General features: G+C 33.4%; 1 protein-coding gene across 1 annotated transcript in view; it reads left to right on the top strand.

The window, feature by feature from the left end:
• Positions 1–18436: 18436 nt before the first annotated feature.
• The window catches only part of Sox102F, a 234207-nt gene continuing 225939 nt past the window's right edge, over positions 18437–26704 (top strand). Inside the window, exon 1 of the mRNA XM_053760217.2 lies at positions 18437–18790. The gene's annotated coding sequence lies outside the window, so the exon portion shown is untranslated. The remainder of the gene's footprint in view (positions 18791–26704) is intronic.

Below are 26704 nucleotides of genomic sequence, written 5' to 3'. Positions count from 1 at the left end.
GTATCAAAATGACCTTTTTGACTTTAGCCCCATCAACACCTCAAATACCAGGCACTATAGTAATCATGATTATGTAGGTATGTATACAGATGATTCTCAGGGATTGGAAGTTTATATCAGTTTTCTACATTTTTTCTGAAAGTCTAGCTACCTAGTCTAGTTTCTGCATTACAAAAACCATTGTCACAAATTTTGAACTCGTCGATCGGTCGAACATTTTCGTTTGTAACTTTGCATACAACCATCGAAAAAAATTGGAGAAAATTGACGAAGTGAACTTCGGGCTCCTAATATGTATACCTATATAATCATGATTACTTAGTGATGCCAAACTAGTGGTCCTATTGTAGGGCGCAACCACACGCCTGTGGTTCCTCCCGTGGATGTCGTACGAGGCGAGTAAGGGACACACAGACTAAGGGAATCTTCAAATTTTAAGGTTTTTTTATGCTGACCTCGGGCTTCGCAGCTTCACAATCCGAGATGAGAGGGAAATAATCATAATTGATGATGTAACAGTGATGAAATGATGATGTAACAGTGTCTAGGATTTACTCAAATTAAAAAATATACCATATAATATAAAACCATTTTATCGCACATAAAAGAATGCGCAAAAATGTATTTTGTGGTTTGTATTTTTTATTAAACAAATTATGAAAAGTTAACTTTTTCGAGCAGTCGGCCATAAAGTTTACAATTTGTAAATAAAATCTAGGTATCTGTAAGTCTAGGCGGGTTTATCTCCTTGATAGCCATTAAATGGTCACTAATTGCTTTTAAATGAGCGTGCGCAGCAATTAAAATGATCCACTAGATCTGGGCGGGCTTGCACAGGACATTTTCGCAAAAAAAATAACATAATATTTTTTACTACTCATGTTTCCTGTTTTCTGTAGTTTATTTTTCGTAACTGAATTATATATTATAAGGCGGAACCACTCTGTTGTATGTATTACAAAATCTGTTCTGACCTGATTTGTGGTGATATGCGCCATGTGATTCTTGCTCTGGAATATAGATGTCGTACAAGTCGATTAAGGGGTATAAAGCCTTGATAGCTGTTAAGTAAAAATAGTATTCTCAAAGGAGGTTGACGTCAGGCAGATTTAAACAAATATTAAAATAGTAGTCCTTGGGCTTTAGCCGCAAATGAGTCACGAACACACGAGGATGTGAGGGTACATTCTGGGCTGTGACGACATAAAGCGCAAAAAACAAACCTGAAAATAATTTTCAGGTAGTCAAATAATCTTGAAAAAAAATATATTGAAATGATCTGGTGTAAGTAAAGCAGTATATTACCACTTAACTACTTAACCACGGACTACCAACCCCATAAAACCTGAGTTTTACCGAGCATTGTCCCAAAAAAAGAGGAGTAGTGTTTTGAAACCGTATCCGAAGCCTAATCTTGGCTGTCATCGGGAAAATAACGTGAATATGAAGCCAGCTAATGAGACAAAGGGTTAATGAGTATAACAATGGCGGCCACTAAAATATTGGATTTATTTACGTGAGACAGCACCAATGATCTGATAACGCGGCAAACGCGTGGTTAAGGAGAAGTAGAAAAGTATTTGTACACGACTGCTCAAAAAATGCAGTGTTATGTTTTCAAAGTTAATGTTTTGTATGCATGTGAGTTTTTAGGGACCCGTACCTCAAAAGTGACGATTATGTCGTTGGCGATATGACCGTTTATGTCGAAAGTTTTGCCATTTCACAGGACACTCAAAACCAATAGGGTAGATTTTGAGTTGACCTAGAATAATGAAATTTGCCAAGAAATTTGAATTAACAATGTAGATAAAGAGAAAAATTCATGCAACTGCAAGGCGAGGATATTGTGAATGGTAGAATAACGATAATTGACCGAGCGAGCGAAGCGATCTACAAATCGCCTTGGGGAAAATATACATTTTTTATATATATTTAAGTATGTATGTATGTACGTAACGCGATAACTTTCGAACCGTAGGTCTGATTTTGATGAAATTGAAAAGGTATGTATGATCTGTCAATAGAAATTTTAAGTTCGTGGGGCATCAAAATCGGTTAAGTCGTTTTTTAAATATTCCCAATTTAGTAAAATTCATTGTGCTCGCGAGGCTAAGTTCGCGGCGAACAACTAGTTAGAGCCAAACAAAAGAACATCGCCTTAAAACCAGCATGGTGTCCACAATGATCAAATTTCGTTTTTATTGTTAATTCGGCCACTAAACGAGGAGGCCCGTATTGAGACCACTAAACAACTGACACGAGAAAAAAGTCGATTCCCGAATTCCACCGATAAAGGCTGGTTTATTAAAATCTCGACTTGTTATTGTTACATGCGGATGGTAGTAAGTTTCATTTTATTATATACGTTTTACTTTTCGGTGTTTTCTTGGAATAAGTAAAATTTGTTGTGTTGTTGTTTGAGATTGTTGGTCGAAGTATGTATTTGTGACTGTAATTTGATTATTTTATTTTTATATAACGCGGTTTCAATTCCAACCTTATTCCAAAACTTCAAACTACAGTATTATCTATCATTTAGTCTAATTTTGGATATGATAATTGAAAATCCACCCAGTCATTGAAACGTGACTTTGACAAACATCTAATATTTAGTAGGAATGTAATAACTTAGAAGTAACAGAATTACGTCAATTCACAATATGAAATTGAATAACATAGAACCATCCTTACATATTATAAAACAAAGTATTGGGCCGCATCTGTCTATCTATCTGTTCGCGATAAATTCAAAAACTACTGCACGGATTTTCATGCAGTTTTCACCAATAGATAGTGTGAATCCTGAGAAAGGTTTAGATGTATAATTTATTGTTTTTACCCGAGCGAAGCCGGGACGGGCCGCTAGTACTATATAAATAAGGGGGCAAAGTTATAGTTTTGCCGTACCTGACATATGACACTTTCTCAAGGCATTTAGCATATTTAATACCAATACCTGTGCGCAAAAATTTTTTTCATGGAAATAATATTATTATCAACAAAATACACAAGCCAATTCTATTTAAACTATTCCAATTTCTGTGCTCGCTGTCGCGTTCGACAACAAAAGAGTTGCTGACAACGACGCGCCTGCAGGTGACTGTACAATGAAATGCTGACTGTACAATGAGATGTTGTATTTCACATTAACATTATGTTCACAAGCTGAGCCGTGTCCGCTATTGTCCACTTATGTTGGAGATCGGTGAGCGTGAGCTCACATGTAGCTGGGACTTAATCTAGACTCGCCTATCATCTTCGAATTTAAAATAAAAATACAGACGAATGGCAATGTCTATTCCAGGCGCATTTCAAACTGATGACGGTTGTCTTGAAAGCCTATGTGTACCTTGCAACCTGCACAGCATAATTATCCTGCTAAGACTACTGGAAAACAAAATGTTGACTATTACTAGTATATATAATACTAGGATAAGCACTGGGGATAAACGAGCTGATAGACTACCTATATGTATTGCGGGAAAAAAACACGTTTCGCTTTTGTGCAAGTATTACGAACGCTTTTTAATAAAAGGATAAAAAAATATTTCCTTTATCGTCATCAAGTCCGCCAAAAAAATAACCACCGCTGGACATAAGCCTCTCCCAAAGACTGCCGATAAAGACCGAATGAAAGCTGCTTGCGTCATGCGCTTTCCTGCTACTTTGACGGTATCGTGATCCATTTACTTGTTCGACATCCACCAGCGCTGCAATCCAATACTTATGTGGCCGCTATTGAAGAAATCTTCCATTCCACCAACTGCCACTTAAACTTCATTAATTCGTGTAATTAACTTCTTCAACTAATTTCTTTGAATTTGTTTATACAAATTCATTTAATTCAACATAATCTACAATCGTCCCACGCTCCAAACAGGGCCATGTGAGCCCAAACTAAACTCCCTCATTGTGGCGGCATTATCCATTGAAAAGACTACCTATTGTTATTTCAGTTAAATTTAAAACAATACGCAAAGGTTTTCACATCGGCCATGTTTTATTTGCCTCCCTTTGTCCATGCCGCGACTGGTTTTATCTCGGCAACTCATTAAGTGGTTTTTTTTGTCAACATTCATTGATGTAGATGCATCATTCACATTCTGATCTGAGGGTTTGCCGTTACTATAGATTGAGATAATGTGATTGACATTGGACGGACACAATTATGAATGAAATTTAGCCTACTTTTTAAATTATATTGTGTAGCCAAATTCAAAAGCGCAGCGTACATTTTCATACATTTATTACAAGATTTTTCATTTGTCACACAGAGTTGAAAATTTAACACTTTGTTGCAGTTCCAATGATAACGTATTATCGTGTGGAGCATCTTGAGAATGACCCGATGTTGGACTTAGGATTGGCTCCCGACGAATGAACTCTTCAATGGCTTACTTCGTCAGCATTAAGTTATACTCATATTCTTAAATGATAGTTATACCAATTAATAATACTATCGTGGTTAGAGTCTTACGGAAACATTGTTACATTGCAGCTTAGCTTTGTCGTTATTTGAACAAAAAAGAAGACATTTTTCTTTATCATCTATAAACTTCAGCCCATTAGAACACTAGAACGTATATATGTGTGTGTGTGTGTGTGTAAATCGATCTACTAAATACAATCTACTTGACCAGATACACACACACATCCATAATAATAATAGTCTCTTAACAGAACAAAACTTATTATCAAACAAATGTATTTTCTGTTTTCATTACTACAATAATGTAAATGCAAAATGGATGCTATAAACTGGGGAATATTAAAATATCTTCAAGATTACAATGCTTTTGTCCCTATATTGGATATGCAATACGAATGGTCTGTGAACAAAATAAAGGAAATACAACCGTCTTAGCCAATGTCGTCAGGGAGTTGAAATTGTACAAGATAAAGATACAGTCTCACACGAATAAAGTAGATTTATTACAAAATAAAATACGACAGCAATTGGGAACAATTTTTGGACTAAAATGCTTTTATCGCCAAGGAAGATATTTTTGCCGACAATTAAGAATACCTGAGGTGGTGGCAATTTTTCGTTAAGCAAAGAATGCGGTGGTGGTGTAATGGTTAAGACGCCTATGGATCGAAAGGTCCCAGGTTCGAATCCTACTCGTGCCTATATTAGTTAATATAGACCTGCTTCCGGTGAATGCTGTATACTGGTTGATTATTAACTTATGTGTAAAATGGTGAAGGCAATGGCAAACCACTCCATTAAAAGTGCCAAGAAAGTTGTTGTGTGTGTTTCATTCCACGTAATGACCACGATCCTTAGCCATGAGGAATACGAATATAAAGAGAAGGTAAGGAGTAAAAGAAGTGCCCAAGTAAGACAGCTGACATTAGACTCCGTCGCTTTATGATTGAGGGAGCAACCAATAAATGGCTCTGCCATTGAAAGATTAAAATGTAACTATACCTTCTGAACAATTTTCTTATAAAAAGTTCAAAATCTCTACATTGCGAGGTATTTTAATGTCGCGCCGACAAAGAATTTCGATAAAGCCGTCAACTCAGTCGAAAATTGTTGGACAAAATGGGACCAATTCCGATTCCTGACAAATTCTTGATCGAATCGGTGTCAATGGATTTCTGAGCAAGATTGATGGCGATAGCAAATTGTTTTCGAATTTTGGAGTTATTTTTAATTAAATGTAATAACCGAAATCATATTTTGAGTCTCACTAGGAATATGTCTGGCTCGTGTGCTTTAAAATACTATTTTTTTTTCAAAGGTACCTAATTTACCTATGCGCGATTTTCACAAGATGTGAAGAAAAAGTTAAAAATTTTATGTCTATTGGTTTTAATACCAAGTTTTCACAATTTTTTACTAAAATTGTGTTGTTATTTCTTTAATTATTCATACTTACATAAATAAAATACGTTTGTTATTACCTCGTTAGATATCACACCAAACCTGGCTATTAAAAAAACAACGACAGAGGTTCGTTGGAAACACAAAACAAGTAATTAATACTAAATCATTAGTGAACGCGAGTGTACGACATATAACCACAGATAGGATTATAAAAGCTAATACAAAAGTTATCCGTAAGTTATCAGAGTAACAAACGCGGCTCAATAAAAAGTGCGACGAACCCACGGTAGTAACCAATATGAAAAATGTCGTCGCTCTGTGGGGAATACTATAGAGATGTTAATTCTCTGTCCTCTTAATAGTTTTTCTTTGCTTGCTTTTAAATTAAAATTGAAAAAAATCCATCCATTTTTATAAATCGAAATAAAGTTAATGGAATTTATATACAGGGTAACTGTAACCCTCTATAAGCTTGGCAATTCTACCTAGGTACTAGTAACTTAAATGTAATTTAAACGTTCAATGTTTCACGTATTACCGAAACATTGTATTGATACGGTCTTTTCGTGTGGAGATTATGGAGTGTGACATAGGCTACTCTGGCTACGGGCGGAGCAGTGATCAAGAGCTTGTTTTAATATGACGTATAAACACTAAAAATAAAATTTTTATACTACACGTAAATTACAAAAATTCATTGTAGTATTATCATCTCTGTAGAAGTACTGCATCGTTTGTGTGATCTCCGCCGCCCGGTGCATTCGATAATATGTGGACAAATACAAATTGATAAACAAAAAAACATTACGTTTTATGTGCATAGCTAATTTTAGCGGCGACAATCTCAAGTCTATAGGTTTCTGTAGGAAAACTTACAAAGTATAAAGTAATATTTTTGTGGTCTTTTTACGGCACTGCATTGATGAGATATTTTGATCGTAATCCACTCCATTTCACGCATACACGTACCGTTTTATTATCTAGTTCCTATGTGTACTTACTTAAGCACTATACTTACATAACAAGTAAGTTCATAAAGTAGTACTTACTTAGATAATAATTGAACGCTTGAATGTGAAAGAAATAGAGAATTACATAGTCTTTTTCCTATTTTTATACGTTACTAACGGCTCGTCGCAGCTTTGTCAAACCATAATAAACTACACATATAAACCTTTTTACAACTCAGATCCGGGTGCGCCAATTACACAAACCTCAGCGGCTCGCAAGTTAAAGTCAACGTTAAACTTGACTGGAGCAACTCGCCCTTAATTTCCTTCGAGTATGTAGCCGTAGTTTAAATAAACATAGAATCGGCTTATTTCACACGATTTCTCACCACTCACACAATCGCAGCTTGTCCAGCTTGTTTGTATTAGTTCACAGCTCTAACAGCCCCATTGATCCGTCTGCCCACAAAGCCCGGGGCGTCCAGCATCCAGTCCGTGCCGTGGTAAATGAAACCGTGATAGATGGGCCTGGATTTTAATTGAGAATACTTGCTTACGCTGTTTTGTGGCGTTTTTCTCGTCAGAAAGTTAATATTTTGTAAATATGTAATATACATTATATTAATTATTAGCGGCCCGCCCCGTCTTCGCTCGGGTAAAACCATAATAAAAAGTAGCCTATGTCACTCCTAAAGGTTTCGTCTATCTCTGTGTCAAATTTCATCAAAATCGGCTAAGTTGTTTTTAAGTTTAGTCATTACAAACAAAATACAAATCTTTTCTCTTTATAATATTAGTTTGGAGTATTGATAATTATAACTAGTTTTACCCGCGGCCTCGCCCGCTTGAATTTTCTTTTCTAAACAAAGACTGAAAGCAAATTTCCAAATCATTTTATTGTTTTTCACTAATCACAATTTGTTGTCACAATTAACAATTCTTTAAAAATGACGAGAAGTTTCATACAAACTTGCCACCCCTATTTCAACCCTTTATTCCAAAAATATTTTCTTAGAGGATTCCTAGGTACATCATAGTAGCTATCTGTATGCCAATATTCAGCCTGATCGGTTTAGTACTTTGGGATATGTGCGTTGATAGATCAGTTAGTTACCTTTGCGTGTTATATACATATATAGTTATAGGTATATTGGTTTATCGATAGTACACAAATGTTTCATTACATTTATCTTTCGCGGGTTTATTTGAAAAATGTCTATAGAAATATGTAGTAACTTATTTCTATAGACTAAACCCGCAAAAGACTTCGGGCATAGTTTCGTTTTACTTAAGCTGGTATGTTGTTTACATAAATAAATTAATATTTTACTTATTTTCTATTGTATTTCTGCCTACTTCAAAATGCCTAACACAATGCTTGGGTAAGTATCACTACATAAAGTACACGTTAATACTGATTTATCAGAACTAACGTGTGCTAGTAACGATGCGGTTTTCACTGTCACATAGGAAATTACTTGGCTTATGCACTATCAACTTTCACAGCGCGATGCTTGGTTGGGTCAGAAGTAAAATAAAAAGTTGTTCATAAAAAATACCATAATAATTGTTAATATTTTTGTACGAATTTTATACGTAACATGCATGAAGAGAGGTAAAATACGGTATTGAAAACAGTGGTCCGTTGTTGGTAATTACAAAACATGGCGAATCAAAGCCTCAAACAATATAAAATGAAACGTACAGCATATCAATAACAGTACACTGTATCATTGATAATTGCGCATGGTCTTGTTCAAATTAATCGAGTTAAAAGCATGCGAGTCGATTGGATTTGAAAAAATATAGTGTAGTCCAGATTTATTTTGAATATCAAGATAGATAGATAATATGAATATGTTTGCATATCTTCTATTCTTTTTGATGACCTCTGTGGCGCAGTGGTAAGTGCTTGACTCTGAACCGAGAGGTCCCGGTTTCGAACCCCGGTCGGGTCATGATGGAAAATTATCTTTTTCTGATTGGATCTTGGATCTTTATATATCCCATAACACATAAGTCTCGAACTTACTTTGAGGCTAGCTCAATCTGTGTGATTTGTCGAATCATATATATATATATATTATTCGTTTGGTTTTGTGTTTAGTTTTCTTGGTGTATTCTCATCCCCTTCTAATCCCCCTCGATCCGCTCATTTCACTCGACCACTGTGCACAAATCCAGACGCGTGCTGCCAATTATTTTTTACAACTGGTAATCGTAGCGTAATCGTTTATTTACCGTAGTGATTGGGAAAAGTCAGTTTTTGTAATCAATGTTGAAGAATTTGTTCGATAGTTTTAATTGGTGCTACGGAATTGGTATTTTATTGTTGGACTTGGATCAAAAGATGTGGCGGCGGCCATTGCTGTTATATTTATTACTAGCTGTTTCTCGCAGCTCTGCTCGCAATAGTCTATGTTTGACCTCGGGTCATTAAGTACATCTATTCCAAATTTCATCAAATCGGCCCAGTGGTTAAGCCGTGCAAACGTGTCAAACAGACTATATTTATAAAATTAGTATGTATTATATAGGATGTATTTACGACAGCCGTCAAATTTTCACAGCAGGTAATGAAATAGAACAAGCAATCGAAGAAGTCTAGTTGTAGCAAAAAATGGCTTCTCTCCCATATACCTAAATATATTATTATCCTGACCGACCTAGAAAAGTCGAATATTTATATACTTTATCAAATTATTGTAAAAATTTCGGTGGCGTTTAAAAATACATCCTATAATGATAATATAGCGGCCGATTCAATAAATCAATTAATTTCTCTCTTTCTCTCTGATCTCAGCGTTTTCCCGGATTCTTTCTCAGCCGTTGAGCGGCCGAGCTCAGGGTCCGCTTTCCTACGTTTTCGTATCCACTTCGCACGGTCGTCGGCATAAAATCAATATATCCTGGTAATTCGAAATGGTCATTAATAAAAAGAAAAAGAAGTCATGATTGTTAGTTAACATATTTCAATAATTGTGTCTGTTTGAAGTAATTATTATCCATTCAATTGATTGAGTCACGTAACACATATACGGTCAATCATTTTCTATGGCATTCAGTGCATTTATTACATGATTATTAGCTCACAATGCTAAAACAATTATTAGACTAACAATGAAATCGGTTTAATCACACTGAGGCCATTCTCATAACACAGTGTTATTCTATGATAGTCTATAATAATAAAAAAATTAATACTTATATTTTTTTAGAAAAAAATAAATGATTTTAAGATTCATGTTAATGACGCATTCATTCAATCGAACTTTATTTACCAATATCGTACATCAAAAACTGAAAGATCATTCATAGTTATTGGTATGAAGTATGAATAAATAATAGTCAGTAAAATATATGTAAACGAATAGGTGAACAAAATATATAGCTTGGCTCTTGTGTTTATGCTAATAAATGTTTTACGAAAGATTTTATTTCAGACGAGACATTGAGTAATTAAGCGAGAAACAGATAAATATATATACATTTTGATTAGTATATCTCTCTGTCCCGGGGCTTTTATTTTGACAAACAAGTGGCCTTTTTGCTAATACAGTGCATTATTATACCAAATTTTATCAAAATTCGTCAAGTGGCTTTTCCATTGCTATTTCGTTCACATCGAAACTTTCGCAATCATAAACCATATTACGACATATTTACATATAATAAAATATAGTCAGCACGAAAAAGTATTCTATGTTGCTTGAGGAAATCAATTGAGTGTCAGGACAATAAGTTGCCAGATGTCAATTCTGTACCCTTATAAAGTCTATGAGAACAACTAACACTTAATTAATGAACATGGACAAATGTAAATAGTAGTTATCATGTAAACACCACACTTGGCTAACCAACGATGACCAAAATATTCGTAGGATGTGTTAAAACAATTTTCAGGCCAATTAAACATGGCACCCTAGCACGTGCCATTCTAAATTCAAAACTGTTCACGCTTCGTTTGACGCCATGGGACGCCATTCTTCGCAATCGAATTGTTTTTTTAATTGTAGACAAATTAAAGTTGAATTTGGAATGAACTTTTATATTTTGTTGGTGTTTAAGGTTGATATTGTACATTATTACAAATGCTGTTAAAATGTATGTAATTATAAGTAATGTTAATTTCTAGACAAAACGTGTTAAGTGTCCGCAATTATAAATTAATTCCAAGAACGAAACTTTGTACGTTTGCAACGCTGCCATCTATAAAAATGGGTTTTATATTGTGCTCTTAACACTTAATATGAACAGGTAATATAAAAACACACTCATTGACTTTCTACATCATTGAATGATTGTTCACAAAATCAAAACTCATCACTTTTGATAGTCTCGGATAGGCATACAATGTGCGCCACAAATTGGCGACCATTCCGCGGTGAATGGGCCGAATCTAGCCAATTAAAGCGATAAGTGGCAGACGCGACTTGTCGCTAACGTGTCGGCGACGTATTGTCGCTGTCGCATTCGATGTCGGCGAAAAATGTCGCCGTTTGAGTGCGCCGCCGACTTGTGATACTAGAATCAGCGAAGGTATAGAAGTTCATGAAGTTGATATTCCCGTCAAATCTGAGAAAATAAATGCATGTAATAATGCTTTTATTTTCTAAAATGTTTACAATGGCTTAGTTCGTATACAGATGATCTCTTCCTAAAAAGTCCAGACAATCTGTCCAGACAGAACCATATACGACTCGACAACCACATATCGACAAGGAAGAGTTAAGGTAAAATTAGTAATTATAAAGACTGTTGCAGTTGCAACTGATCATGTCTTAAAAAACTAAATGTAGGTAGTTATCGAAGCAGTGATGGTGTAATGGTTAAGACCACCTCCTGAAGATCGAAAGGTCCAGATTCGAATTGTACTCGTGCCACAAGAGTTTGTATACAAATCTGACTCATGTATAGTTTTCATAGATCACCACTTGGTTCTGGTGAAGGAAAAACATCGAGAGGTAACCTGCACACTTGTTGATTATTAACTTGTGTGTGAAATGGAGAAGGCAATGGCAAACCACTCCATTAATAATGCCAAGAAAGTTGTTACGTGTATTTCAACCACGAGCCTCAGTCTTAAGAAATACGACTATGAAGAAGAATTATAGAAAACGGGAAACAAAATCCGTGTACTTTTTTATGTTTCGCCAATAATTTTGCGAAAAAAAAACGCAAAATTGGCGAAGTCTTAGAACACGCGGCTTTATTTCTACATTGCTTCGTGCATCCAACACGTTTAAACCTTTTTTTACCGCGCATTTGTAAGCATATTACATAGATTTAAGATAATGTTTACAGATGTTTTATGCTGAACATTGGGCGTTTTGTTTTCGCCTTTATTTTCGTTTCGCCGAAAAATTCGCTGATTTCTGATTGCTGGACAATTTGGACATGTTCTCGATTCGATAAAATAATAAAATTATATCTTAATTAAATAATTGTAGTCGCTATCAACCGATTTTGTTGCATAAAACACTTAAATTTGGTTTAATAAATAAAAATATATTTATTTTTGTTTATATAGTCTGGCTACGACCACGACGACTGCATATTGGTTGAAACATCAACAACATTAAAATAAAAAAGTTTGTGCTAAATCCCGTTAATATAATTCGAGTTTGTGTAGTTATGTGTTCAAGGAGTTAAAGTTTAAAAACACTTTTTTTTTCCAAATTTGTAGGAAAATTTCTACAACAGATTTATATAAGTCTCATCTGTGAGAAGCCGCAACGAGCAACTAGTATTTTTTTAATATAAAATTTTACCGCAAAGAGCTACTTAAATTTAAATACGATATTCATAATTTATACCTATTTTTATGATGGACAATAAATTGTATCTCGGCAGAATATCAAAAGATGTCGCTATAATTTTCAGAGGCTATCGAGATCACATCTATTAATTAGACTGATTTGAGCGATGAGATATACGAATCGTGATTTCATTATAAAACTAAATAGCTATATAATTTTTTTGTTTTTTTTTTATAACCTATATTTATGTCTTTGCTTTTTTTACCTGCAGTGGTGGGACGGCATAATAATTGTGTAAAATTAATTCAAATCCATATATTTTTTTTATTTAAAGTATTATATACATTCGCAAAACATTGATGTATTGAGGTTTGTCTAATTACATTCTTTTTGTCCAAGAAAATAAGAATTTCATATTGGAACTTTCCATTCAAAAAATGGAAAAAACATTTGGGAGTCCACTCCCATATAATAATATTCGTCTGTATTTAAGATGAACCCTTCAAATAACATTTTAGTGCAATATTTGAATATAAAGATAGATACTATCGGCAATCCAGTCAACTTCATTAATCTAAATTAGTCATTTCTACCCGTTACTCCGCCGATAACTCACCAACATAAGTGGCTTAACAGAAAAGAGTAGAAACGCCGAAACGCCCAAAACTCAATTATCTATACGACCAATTGTCCGAAGCCCGGACCAATAAAATTAATCTCACCCGACCGACGCCATTACGTACCAACCCGTATTAATCTCAAAGCGTTGATTAGTAAAACTATAAAAGCGGAAGTATCACAAGAATGCGGTTAATGAGCGACTGAAACCCGATTTTATGGTTGATCGTTAAAATGGCCGACAATTGTCTAATTGTTGACTACTAAACATCTTACATCGTGGGAAGACACATCCGAACTGATGGTGAAAGTCAAAAACATACGCTTTTATAGCGTCACCTGGATTCTAAATTCGAATTGTAATCTAAACAACGAATCGCTTTTAAGATCTAATTTTGAAATTCGGAATCAATTTGTTTTTTATTGTGTCGAGAATTTTATGATGGCCAGTGAACTTGAGTTTTTATGGAGTCGACAGGTTGCAGTATCGGATTCGGCTACATTTGGTATCAAACACATTTTGACTAAGTAATTGAATTTTGTACATAAGTCACCAATATATTTATTACTCAGAAAATATTTATCGTCTTTACTATTTACAAAATAAACGTAGTAGTGTGTTTTAATGCAATATCATAATACTATTTTTTTCCATATCTGATGATATATATCATCGTACGGAGTATTTAATTAAAAGTAATATATATAACAGGTTCAAATATCAATTTACAAAACCTATTAAGCATGCCATTCTTACTTAAAAAAGCAAAAGCTTTTAAAATATGGCAGTCATGCGAATCATCAGCCATCTAATTAGGCAGTTAATAAAATTGATTATATTTTATTTTTCACATAGACAACCGGACATGGTTTACATTCTTTGAATAAAGCATAATTAATAAATTTGTATTTATTTAATTACTTTATTTGTCACATGATTTACCTTCTGTCTTTCATTTTCTCGCGTTCCGGAATGCATTCGGGGCGGTGAGGTCGCTAAGCTCGGGCAAGCCACGTAAAAATAAACCTTCAGATCGCCTGACGCCAACCCTCCTTAGGAATGCTACTGTTGCCTATCATCTGTCAAGCCTTTGTTATGCTCTATTAATCGCCTTGCACGCGAAATCCCATTCAAGGTAGGATAATAGTGGTCCTGGTCTACAAATAAACCACACACCATATCACATGGTTAGCCTTAGTGTCATAAAGTCAAATAGGATCTAATTGCACATAGGTATAATTGATTTATAACAATCAAAAATAATTAACCCAGTCATAAAAATCTTCAATTGTAAAATCTCTTTGGAGAGATGTTTACAGATTTACAAGTTACAGAAGGAGTTCTGTAAATCATGACAATCCCCTACCTGTTCTATGAACCTGTTTACCTACCGGACCGTTATCAAAAACCCGACACAATAAAATTGCCGCCCCGCCCACAACAATCACATAAATCACAACAAAACACAATTAGAAGAAATTACATACTCGTGCGTAATTAAAATCGGTTATATTTCATGAGTGTGTCGATTATTAACAAATACCCGCAGACCACCTACTGTTTTGGTATTTTTAGGAGTTCATGCGTTTAATGTACTTATGTGGCGGTAATAACGGCCAATTTGCAATGAATATACGTCGAGGGATGTGCTGTTAACTTTACTTATTATGGCAAATAGTATTTTAAGGACTATTTCGAGTATCTAGTTAAGAACCTCGAATTCAGATTAAAAGTGACACCGAGACTTACAATGCTGTTCTTAGTTTGGAATCTTAATTAGTAAATATTTTTAACTCTTTACAGCTCGCGGCAAAGAATTAAAAAAAACATTCTGTCATATGCCAATCCACTACAGAATTAGCATTGCCAAGAAAGTCTGTTTCATTTCACGTAGTTATATGATCCTAAGCCTCAAGGAATATAACTAAGAGAGACATTCGTTGCAGATCATATATTGTACTACCTATTATAATATGAAATTTTTAGAAGTGAATAATATGATTATTAATACATAACACTATAGGTATAGTTTCAAAAAATTAATATAATCGTAACAAAATATAAAAATACACACATTTTACAAATTGATTATTTTATGAATAATCTAATTACGGTGCAAAAATTTTGGTTATATCTTGTTTAACTGCCTAAACAAAAGGTTTATAATTCGAAATTCAAAAACGTTATTGGTCACTTTAAATCAAAACTTTGGTTAAGTTTTATGTTAGGTCCGAGAAGATTCTTAGTATCCCACTAGGAAATCGGTTCTTGTATTCACATAACGTAATTTGTACAATACAGCGAGGTGCGTTGCAAAAACTTGTTGTTCCCAATTGAAGACGCTTCCACAGTGTGTTGATTCTTTGCCATTGCTTTATTCATTACAAGCGGCCCGTCCTGGCTGCGATCGGGTAAAACTATAATCAATGTACATATCCCTACATATATATACTATGTAGTGTTATTGCATCGAAGACTCTTCTTTCTTTTCGAGTGTTTTAGATTTTATTCAAGTCGTCTAAATGTATCTGACGTGACTTTTACGACTACCTACCGCGTTTAATAGCAAGTCGTCACATATACACTCTAGTGAATTTAAACTGTCAACCACTGTGCTGGTTGCATAGGTTCAAGTTGTGGTCTATAAAAACTACTAAACATGCGCCATATTGGTCATGTGGTACTCGTAGAAATCGAACCTGGGATCTTCGATCACAGGCGGATAATAATGTGCAACTGAATAAGAAGTCTTCATATAAGCATCCTTTTTCGCTTCATGAAACTAGCATTCAACTCGGATACAACACATCTGACCAAGTTCCTTTGTCGTACATTCAGCAACTACTCACGCTACATTGCAAATTCGCCACTATTACGGCGACATAAAAGCCCGTGTAGGAACTTGATATGCAGTTAACTGTACAATAATAAACGTGCCTAGTACCATAATGCTTGTGCTGCACAACAATAAACGGTTCTCAATGTCGTGAGTCCGATGGACAAAAACATAGAAACGAACACAACACATGGAGACGTTCGCGCGAAAAGGAGATAAAAAAGGTTAACCCTGTAACGGCAAATAGATAAAAATGATAAAATAAATAAATAATATTATGTTAAGTTCCCTACATAACCGGGACACCAAGGATAGCTCACACTAATCACCTATCAAGGCGTTGAATTAGGATATCTTAGATTATTAACAAAAATAAATATTTTATTAATAAATGAAGATAAATTAAAACATTTTTATGTTATAACAAACACACGTACATAAGTAAATACAACAACCCTGAAAATACAACACTTCTTTTTTTGATCACTCATATAGAAACTGCTTCTCTCGGCATCTACCTGACCTAGCAAACCGCTTATTTATCGGGTAAACTTTAATAGCCCACCAAGCACATAAAATACATTTTCACAATTAACTTCATTTATGTCGTATGTACAAACAAAAGATATCGATGCGTTTTCCAATTTGTGACATTTTCTAACAAAACACATTCTTCAATTTATATACCTTATACCGGCTATACACTATAGTCAAGCATTTCACCAAACTACGGCGAATACGGCATACATTACTGGTTTTTCATTACAATAAGTAAATAAAAGCTCTCATGCAAACTACCTATTTAGTAGCATACTATAGCCCTCGTCCACTTTGCAATAATTTCATGTAGTCGGTAGTGCCATGCCAACTTTTCGGAAACATCAAATATAACATCACACTACGCAACGTTCATTTTATTCATGTCGGCATGCGTCTGAGTTCGGCGATAGTGTGTAACTGGCATTAGATTGTCCACAATATCTGATAAATCATGGTATTAACGTTCGTGTTTACAATAGGCAGGTTATTAATAAGAGAAATCCGCTTTTGTGTAATGTTCTGCCTGACCCTAGGATCGCCCAGCCTACGTTTATATACAATGGTTTTCTCCAGCCCTGTTATACGTATGAATACGTAATGTAGGTAAGTGTTGTGTGCACTTTATCTTAAATGTCCTACGGAGCACGCTCGTTGATTGTCATTCCCATACAAAACTTATTACCCCCATATCCATACAAAAAATTTCATCCACTTAAAATATAAGCGGTTTACATTTTGTACGAACAGATCGGAAATTATATTTTTTAAGTAGGTTAACATTTTTGAATAATAAGATTAATATATTTTTTTCATGACATAAGCTTACATTTAATTTAAAAAAAAAACATATGTGACTCTAATTATATTAAATATTAATATAAAATAGGATAATGTTCAAAGTCACACTTTGAGTACCATTTAGATTTGTATTAAGATAGATACAAACACAATTATACCTATATTCTGTGGTACAAAAAAGCGCTACATATTATATTACGCATTGAATGTGCACTGACTTATAAATAGACAAACTCTTCAGCTTTATTAGTATAATTTTCATTTGACATTAATTTGCCTTCGATAGAAGGAAGATTCACCATTTGATTAACATCTAATCATAAGATCGTAACTTAGTAGGTACTGTGCGATTTCTCTCCTTGTTTGTTTAACCTTTCTCATTGCTTCTGTATATCAAGCGTTGAGGCTCCTGATCAATTATATCTTGCACTTAATGTATTCAATACTATGGTGCATATAGTTCCCGCCTTAAAATAGGACCACTTGTTCTCCCGTCTATAGCGTTCAATGATGAGGCAACTAAGATATACAACGGCATTTACAATGAGGGATGAACGTCAGGTAGACAGTCGGTTTTAAAATTAAGACGGAGCTTTAAACTTTAAAGGTTAATTTAAGTTTATATTATCTCGGTATCTTTCTCGGGTAAATATTTTTAACATAGATTTAGTAAATCCTAAAGTATATGTAGTAGGTAATTTATAAAATTGCAAATTACAAAATTAAAATTAATACCTATTTCCTTCCCCAGACACTCATCTCGAAACTTTTTAATTAACAAAAACAGTTACTTTCCATCGTGCACATTTATAAAACAGTGTTAAATCGACCATAATTAGCCATTATTAGAAAAAAACTAGCTAACAAATTACACGGCATGTTCAAGGTACGCCGTCAACTCTGCGTTTTCTCCATAATTGATGTTTTATACTCACTATTAGAAGTCAGAACTTTAAAAAATCACACACCTATTAAACTGATTAGATTCCTATACGTAATTTATTGTCAAACGGGTAAGCCAGTCTACAAGCACAATGCCCGCTAGAGAGGGACGGGAACGAGTTTAGAGCGAGAGAGGTATAGTGGGCCTTGCAAGGTGATTTCAGTTGCGTCTACGCAAGCTTATGGTCAAGTAGTACGCACACAGGCGCGAAGCTGTGCCATCGAAGCCTACCCGCGATCTCCGGAAAATGACCGAAATGTTCCGAAACGCGGGTTCGTTTCCGGAATTCCCGGAAGCAATTTCGGGATGTTCTGTGTAAAAAAAAACATTCGACTATTAAGTGTAAGTGAAAGTAATTGTATGGGAGTGGACTTGGATTAAATTGTACGAGTGGATGAGTGTGGATGATAATTGTCTGTAACATTAATCAATGAGTTTTGTGCAAACATAGTGACTTGTGATTTTTGACTTTGTGTTGCAAGCTTACCGCACATAATTTGGACTAAAAGGTATGTTTTATAGTCCATAACTCAGAAAGTGATTGAATTTATTCTTACTAAATTAGGTTTACACATAAATAGAGACAAATTCAGATTTTGAGATGTCAAATCTAATTAAGTATGATAATTAATCAGTGCCTAAATGAAGCTGTTTAGGTAATAATTATAACAGCTTTTGAAAAACCATTGCGTAGGCATAACAGTTTTTGATATACTGCCTTCTCATAAGCAGAATGATATGAAATATGCAGAATTTCACTGTGTCATAAAGTAAAATCATCCAATAGTACAATCGGAAAAAAAAAATGTAATCGGGTAGTTTCCTTACATATAAACTCTACGAGAAACTTTATTTACATCTTTCTTTCAGTTTTTTACGAGGATTTAAAACTTTAGACCATTTATTAAATCGATTTGATGTATATATGTAAAGTATATTTGATAAATAAATTTAATAGATAATTTGAGTAAATTTCACTACAAGCATTGTAATAATAAATTTATGTCTGAAATCAAAATTAACTGTTTGCACACACCTCAATAAACATAAATATGTAAAAAGCAATTGAAGAAGATGAATAATTAAGATTTTCCGGAAAACTGCTTGTAAAATTGTCAAATTATAGCAACTTTAGGTATTTAACCCTTTCCTGGACACCATCGTGAATAGACGAGAGAAATAAAACTTATTTTGTGTTTTGAACCAAATACAAAAGAAGTTAAAAGAGTTCAAAGCGTTATAAACAGTTTAAGTAAACTTGATCTTTATACAAGTATAAATTAGTATATAGTAATATAATATTACTATATACTAATTTATACTTATATAAAGATCAAGTTCAAAGATCAAAGATCGTATATAGTAATATAATAATATTATAATTAGTATATAGTAATAGTAATAAGTATTTATTTAGTTTATATTCCTATTAAAATAAGTTTTAATAGAAATACAAACTAAAAACCTTGAAAACCAGTAACATGGGATATCCGCGGCTCCGCGCGCAGCATAAGGTTGAATGTAGGATGGAAGTAAGTTTTGTTACTTGACAATACAAAATTTTTTGACATTTGGTGGACGGGTAGCATAGCAGATATTATGTTGTTTCGATGATCAATATCATTTTGATTTGAAATAAAAGTCACTGATAATTGATAAAACGAGAACCTATATTAATTTACTAGCTTAATGAATTGAACAAATTGCGTCACAAGTCCAAGCGTAGGCACTACAATACTGACGGTTTGGGTTTGACGCCTCGCAAGTGAATGGGAATTAGAACGAGTACGCGTAGGGAACGAACTGATTTTACTGTAATCTATCCTATTCTATTATTATGAAGAGGTAAGTGTTTGTGAGTTTGTGACTTTGTGAGTTTCTATGTTTGATATGGGTAATCTCCGAAACCACCGATCCGATTTAAAAATATTTTCACCATTAGAAAGGTAATGTAGGTACCTTCCTATCGAAGATTATCTCAAAATTCCCACGGCAACGAAGCCCGGGCAACATATAGTTATATATATATATATATATATATATATATATATTACGAATACAGTGGTTTTGATATTGATATGTGCTTGTACAGTTACTTTTTATCTCGAAATTCCACCAGATTTTAAGTAAGATCATATTCTATAAAACTGTGAAAATCGCATTAAATTATATTCAGAAGTTTTTGCGTGATGGGTGAATAAACACACAGACAACAATTCTAAAAAAGTTTTCACTTCTATATTAGACATTTCCGTAATATCTCCTATATACTGACATAGGCCACTCACAGTTTTATTATATGTATAGATTATTATCTTAACTCTATAAAGTGCGCTACAACAATAATATGCGACTCTATAAAATGCGCACATAATGGCGCAGCAAATAATTTTGCATACAAAGAGTGATTGTTTGTCATATTCTGGAAAATCCCTTTGGAAAATACTAATACGTGTGTATAATTGCTTAACTATAAGTATGATTTGGTTCACGAGAATTATAAATACAAATAATATTTATTAACTCCACAAGATAAGGATATATATAAATAGTGTTCACATTTTTTTGATAAATAATTAGTCTAAAGCAGAATAAATTAGGGCAGCTCTTTTTAGGGCATAAACAAAATTAAAAATCTTGGTAATAGCATACAATTGTCCACGAAAACAATATTTTCTGGGATAAATTTATCGTGTGTTCCTTCTACATACTCTTTACAATATAATATACATACGTATGCGTTTCAAAAATATATTTCGAGATAAAGCGTTAAGATTCCACAACAAATAAAATTATACGAACCACTCTCGCTTATGATATTTGTTGAGATTGCAACACGCTTTTATACAGGTATTCTATGTAAAACATATAAGTTTTGAATATTATAGCTTGTAGTTCCGCCCTAGAATAAAAATAAAGGAAGACATAGCTCAGGCAATAATAGCATTCCCAAGGAGGGTTGACATCAAGCAGGCGTAGGGATTGTAAAATCACAACTGAATGTTCAACATTTTAGAGTTATTATTTACGCTTTACGGCGTCACGGCTCTGAACGCAACTTAGAAAATATGGAGACAAGTGATTTCTCATCTCCAAATTTTTCCGGCTTTGAGTTTGGAATACTAATTCACTTGGGTAATAATGATATGGAAACAAATGTGTTTTGTTACAACCTGTCGCGATGCGCCGGCGCGTGTCGTTCCGTAATCGCAACTGGACCAAAACAGGCTCCGATGAAAGCCGAGAGAAAAGCTGGGATAATGATTCATTGGTATATCATTGTGGTTTCTTTAGTATCGATGGTAGTCAAGTGATTACGACTAGCGGTAAAAATAGTAAAAAACGTATTTTTTATATGAAACATTCGGGAAAAATCCATAAGTGGAAATAAATTTAAAAAGTCTGAAATATTGGAAAAAGAATACCTTGTAGACGAAGTATGTTAATTCAATTAACTATACCCAACCAAGATGCATGCGATCTACTAAACCAGAGTTTTTTTTTGTCCTGTTGTTTTTTTTTAGCTATCCTTCGATCCTGGAGATAATAAAAACAATTGAATTGCAATCCGATCGGGCCGTGCGCTAACTGAAAAGCTATCTATATATTTCTGATTTCAAAACCTTTCTTTTCTTTTTTTTACGTAATAATCTATATGTATTATAGCTACATTCATAAATAGAGCTACGAGCTACCCAAATTGTTAAAAATCATAAGGGTGCAAAGCCAGTAAATAAAAAAATAATTTCATCTTCATCACATCATGTTCAAAGAACAAACTCGTTGAAATCTTCCGCATGCGCATCGGAAAGCTCGAAAATATAACTGGTAATTGGTGATGCAAACCAACACACTGATTTAAAGTTTAGCTGATATGTGTGTATGTGACTACTTGCCAACAAGTGTCGGTTGGTAGTCGTAAAAGTCATGTCAGATGTCTTGAATGACTTGAATAAAATCAATAATACCAATTAACAGCGCGCACCAACTTAAGTAGGTATATAATCCGATGAAAATATAAAAAATCTATAACAATTTATATAATGAAACTGTAAGTGTATATAGAAAATATTAAAGAAAAATAATTAGGGCAGCTCTTTATAAACAAAATTAAAAAACTTTTATTTTTTAATGTTTGTCTGCCTGTCTTTCTGTCTGTATGTTTGTTCGCGCATCACGCAGAAGCTATTGGATGGAATTTGATGCGGTTTTTACTGTTATTGTTTAGCGGATAGTATAACTTAAAATCTGTCATAGGTTTCATCGTAATGCGTTGCTTAGAATACCTAAATATAAACAATAATAAGAACACGAAGTTAACGCGTGTGAAAGGCTAGTTTTCAATTGAGCTATAAAATACATGGCTATTTCCGTAAATCAATATACTTATTTTAAAGTGACGTAAGAAATATATTAATATAGGAATTTGCTTTTAAAATTGTGGTTTTAGATAATCGTGGTACATCAATTAGTATCTAACAATATATCGAAGAGTCAGGATATACCACCTATGATCGAATTCATGAATAATCCTAATAAGGACATAAATAAATTGACATATTAAAATGTCACGTATGTAAAGTGAACATACTAATGTGTTTCTATAAACAAACCATTAAAACACGGATGTTTTAATTATATCTGTCTGATTTACTAATAGTTAAATTGAACAGAATTTTAGCGTCGCAAAAAAAATGTCTTGGATACACTTTTAATATTTACTGATATTTTTATTGATGACACCACTGAATCAGCAACAATATTATATGTTTTCTTAGAAAAATACATCATGGCGAATATATAAAACTATTTCTAAAGAGATGAATACTAAATTTAATTATTAAACAAAAATAGTACGTTATCGGGAAAATGTTAAAAAAGTAATAATATTTAAAATGATAAAAAATATTTTTTTCCAAAATAAAGTTATTATGAGTATGATAATTCTTTAACCCATAGTTGGAATATCGTATGAATTTTCTTATTTAAGTCAGAATTTGAACAAAAATATTGTTCATAAACATTCGTAGATAACAAACAATTTATTGCACTTTAATTTTGTTATCCATCTACTCATTTTGCAATCTGTCGCTGCGAATTGTTGAAAAAAGGAATGAACGCACCATATTGATTTACATCGAATATTTTTTTGACGCAGTTTAGCGATTTTTTAATCTTTTAAAATAAAAAACGAACGGTTACAGTATTTTTAAAAATAAATTGCAATTAAAATGTAAATTAGGTTACTTTTTCTGAAAATAAATTACAAATACATTTTATTACTTGATTTTTGTAAATAAACCACTAAATATACAGGACATCGAACCTATATACTTAGCCATAATGTCGATATCCACAAAACACGGGAGCGGCGCACGCGATCCTCACTTTTTCTTTTCTTTTCGGCGCAGGAGTTTGAATTATAACACCACGAAGATTATTTGTTTTGGATAATTGCTTTGTGATATTTTTGTCTTTTTGAAACGGTTAATTTTTAGTGCTTATCTGTTTTGTCAATTGCGCAGTACAAGAATGTTTTTTATATTTGAGCGGAATAAATGCAGACTTTTTAGGTATTATCTTTATATTCCATTTAAATATTTATATTAATAAATTAGAAATAGAAACATATTTTATACTAGCCCAGAAATGATGAGTTATCTAGGTTAATGTAAATATCTAAAGATGTTTAACATGCTACTAATCCATACTTCTCTTGCTAGTTATACCCTATCCTACTAATTTATTTTATATTGTAAATGCGAAAGTTTGTGAGGTTATAAATCCGTGAATTTTGGTACACGCGTATATTATAATCTGAAATAACTTGGGGTATTTTTTGTCCCAAAATTCCCACGGTATTATACATTTTAAAATATATTTGTCAAAGGAGGACCTTTTTCACGTCAAAATAGATCGTTGAATAAAATTATATATTGTATGGAGACAGTAGGCGAACTGGAGACTGACATATGCTATTCGTTTAAGTAATAAAAAAACAAACACCATATTGCATAAGCCCGTATACGCAAGCAAGAAATCAAGCGGGCGTTTAAAAAATACGGATGGAGCATAGCGGCTCTGTCACTGCGCAGGTTTTTAGTGCGCAGACTGCGCAGGCTCGATCCTTTTAAGGTAGTCGTCCATGATAGCAAAACCTAGCTTGATGTTGAAGCAACACGAGGATGAGCTCTGATTAGGGAATCTTACCCGTTTGGAATGTCGCCTTAATATTTTCTTAGTTCTCTTCCTTGTTCGATTTGCTCCCGTACATAAAAGATGGTTGTAATTTTTAATTTTGTACATAATATTTTTAATTTGACACTAAATTTTCTTAGCCGGTTAATTTAAAACAGGCACTTTAAAGAGTATGTGGAATTGTTTTCAAATTAGTTACCTATAGTTAAATCACACAGAATTAATAATTTCTGTAATCTAAACTAGTAAGTAAAACCAACAAATAAAACTTAGCATTTGTGTGTAGGTGAAAAAATTTGTGCCACTGTAAAAAATAAAAATGTATATTTGAGTAATAAATAAATTGTATTGGGGATACTTTTGTGTAATATGAAAATAGAATTGGGGATTTTTTTTTAATACTGAAGGAAGAACCAGTAGTTTGTAGCTTGTGAGAAATAACTATAAATATAAAGATTGACCAGAAAAAGTGCCTGTGAAGGTCTAATTTCTGAATAAATGATTTGAATTTGAATTTGAACGTACTTACGAAACATACAAACATTTCGCACGTTACTAACTTCCGAACTTTGTCTATTTTACCCACATCATGCGCGCATTGTGTAGTAAATAAAGAAAGACGCAATGTCGCCGCGAGTTTTATGTTTTTTGGTAACAATCCCCTTGATTCGATAACTTTTTTTTTAAGTAAGTTAATTTTGGTAACTTTTTCTTAAACAAAGGAAGCAAATCAAAAGCTTTCCATCGTATTATTGTGTTATTTTAACACAGCAAAATTAATAATTATGTATTATTGAAATGCACCGCCACTGATGTAGACTGATAAAGCCAGTTTTCCCCATTGTGACTGTACAATGGGCTATTATGAACGATTACTGCAATATATGCAAGTAAATATACCGAATGCATTATTTACCGAGCACGCAGTCACGATTCAGGATATTGTGAAATTATTTTGTTTCAATTAATAAATAAATATAAATGTATGTGGACGAATCACAAAGATTGAGTCAAGACTTGTGTTTTGGGATACCATATTTCAAATGAAACTCCGGGTATCGCTTGCGTGAGAATATGGGGATAAAAAGTAAAACATCGTGAGGAAATCTGCACCCTAATTGACACACACACGGTGATAGATAGAGGTAGATAGTCGTGAAAGTGCTGAAATATTTTAAAATTTTTTGACAATATCTTTCGACACAGATCAAATACAGTGTGATTATAATGTATATCAAAAAATGTTTTGCTAACAGTGATACAAAAAATCAATTGTTAATTATAATTAACGTGACATTTTTCGAATGGCCGCTAAACTTTCACTCGATCGACAAACAAGTGATATTGTTTGTGTACCACATAACGAGCGCGTATAGCTGTATATATATATATCCGGTACCTAATTAGTGTCTACGGTTGAAATTGTTATAAGTATCTATGATTTTAAGGTCTATATAGTAGATATTGATCGGAGCAATGGTGGTATAATGGTTAAGACACCTGTCAGTGGACCCAGGTTAGAATCATACTCGTGCCGCAGGAGTTTATATACCAATATGACTCATGTATAGTACTTTTCATAGACTAGACCATTTGCGTCCTGTGAAGGAAAAACATCGTGACGAAAACTGCACACTGGTTGATTATTATTAACTTGTGTGTGAAATGGAGAAGGCAATCGCAAACCAATCAATCAACAAGATTGTTAGGTGTGTTTCATTTCACGTGACCACGACCCTCAGCCATGAGGAATACGACTATGAAGTAGACCTTAATGATTGGGCCTTAAATATGACCGTTTAATTTTCTGGATTTAGTCTAGTAGATTCTATTTAGTTATAGAAGGAAAGGTATAAGAAAGAAGTGTGAAGGATTGCCTGTAGAGAGAGAACAATGTAAAGAATTCCACCGACAAGAGCCTCGCAAAAATATATGATAATAAAATCCTGGTAGGTAAGAAAAGTTAAAAAATTAAAATGGTATCAGGTTTTTGATAAAAGATCGAATAGGCACTATAAAATAATTATTTCACAGATTTATTTATTAATTATTATTTATTTGTCTGTGGAAAAATAAATATATTTTTTTATGTCTATGATTTATATTTCTTCAAATTTCCCCGCTCAATTTTCATAATCGAATCTTTTTAATACGATTATAAACCTTCTGATTACAAACCTAATTATACAATTGTATCCAAAATAGATTTAAATATCAATCTTATT

The sequence above is a fragment of the Plodia interpunctella genome, chromosome 20, assembly GCF_027563975.2.
Source record: "Plodia interpunctella isolate USDA-ARS_2022_Savannah chromosome 20, ilPloInte3.2, whole genome shotgun sequence".
NCBI classification, from domain to species: Eukaryota; Metazoa; Arthropoda; class Insecta; order Lepidoptera; family Pyralidae; genus Plodia; species Plodia interpunctella.
Note: the sequence above shows the minus strand (reverse complement) of the source record. Positions and strands in the feature narration are given on the sequence as shown.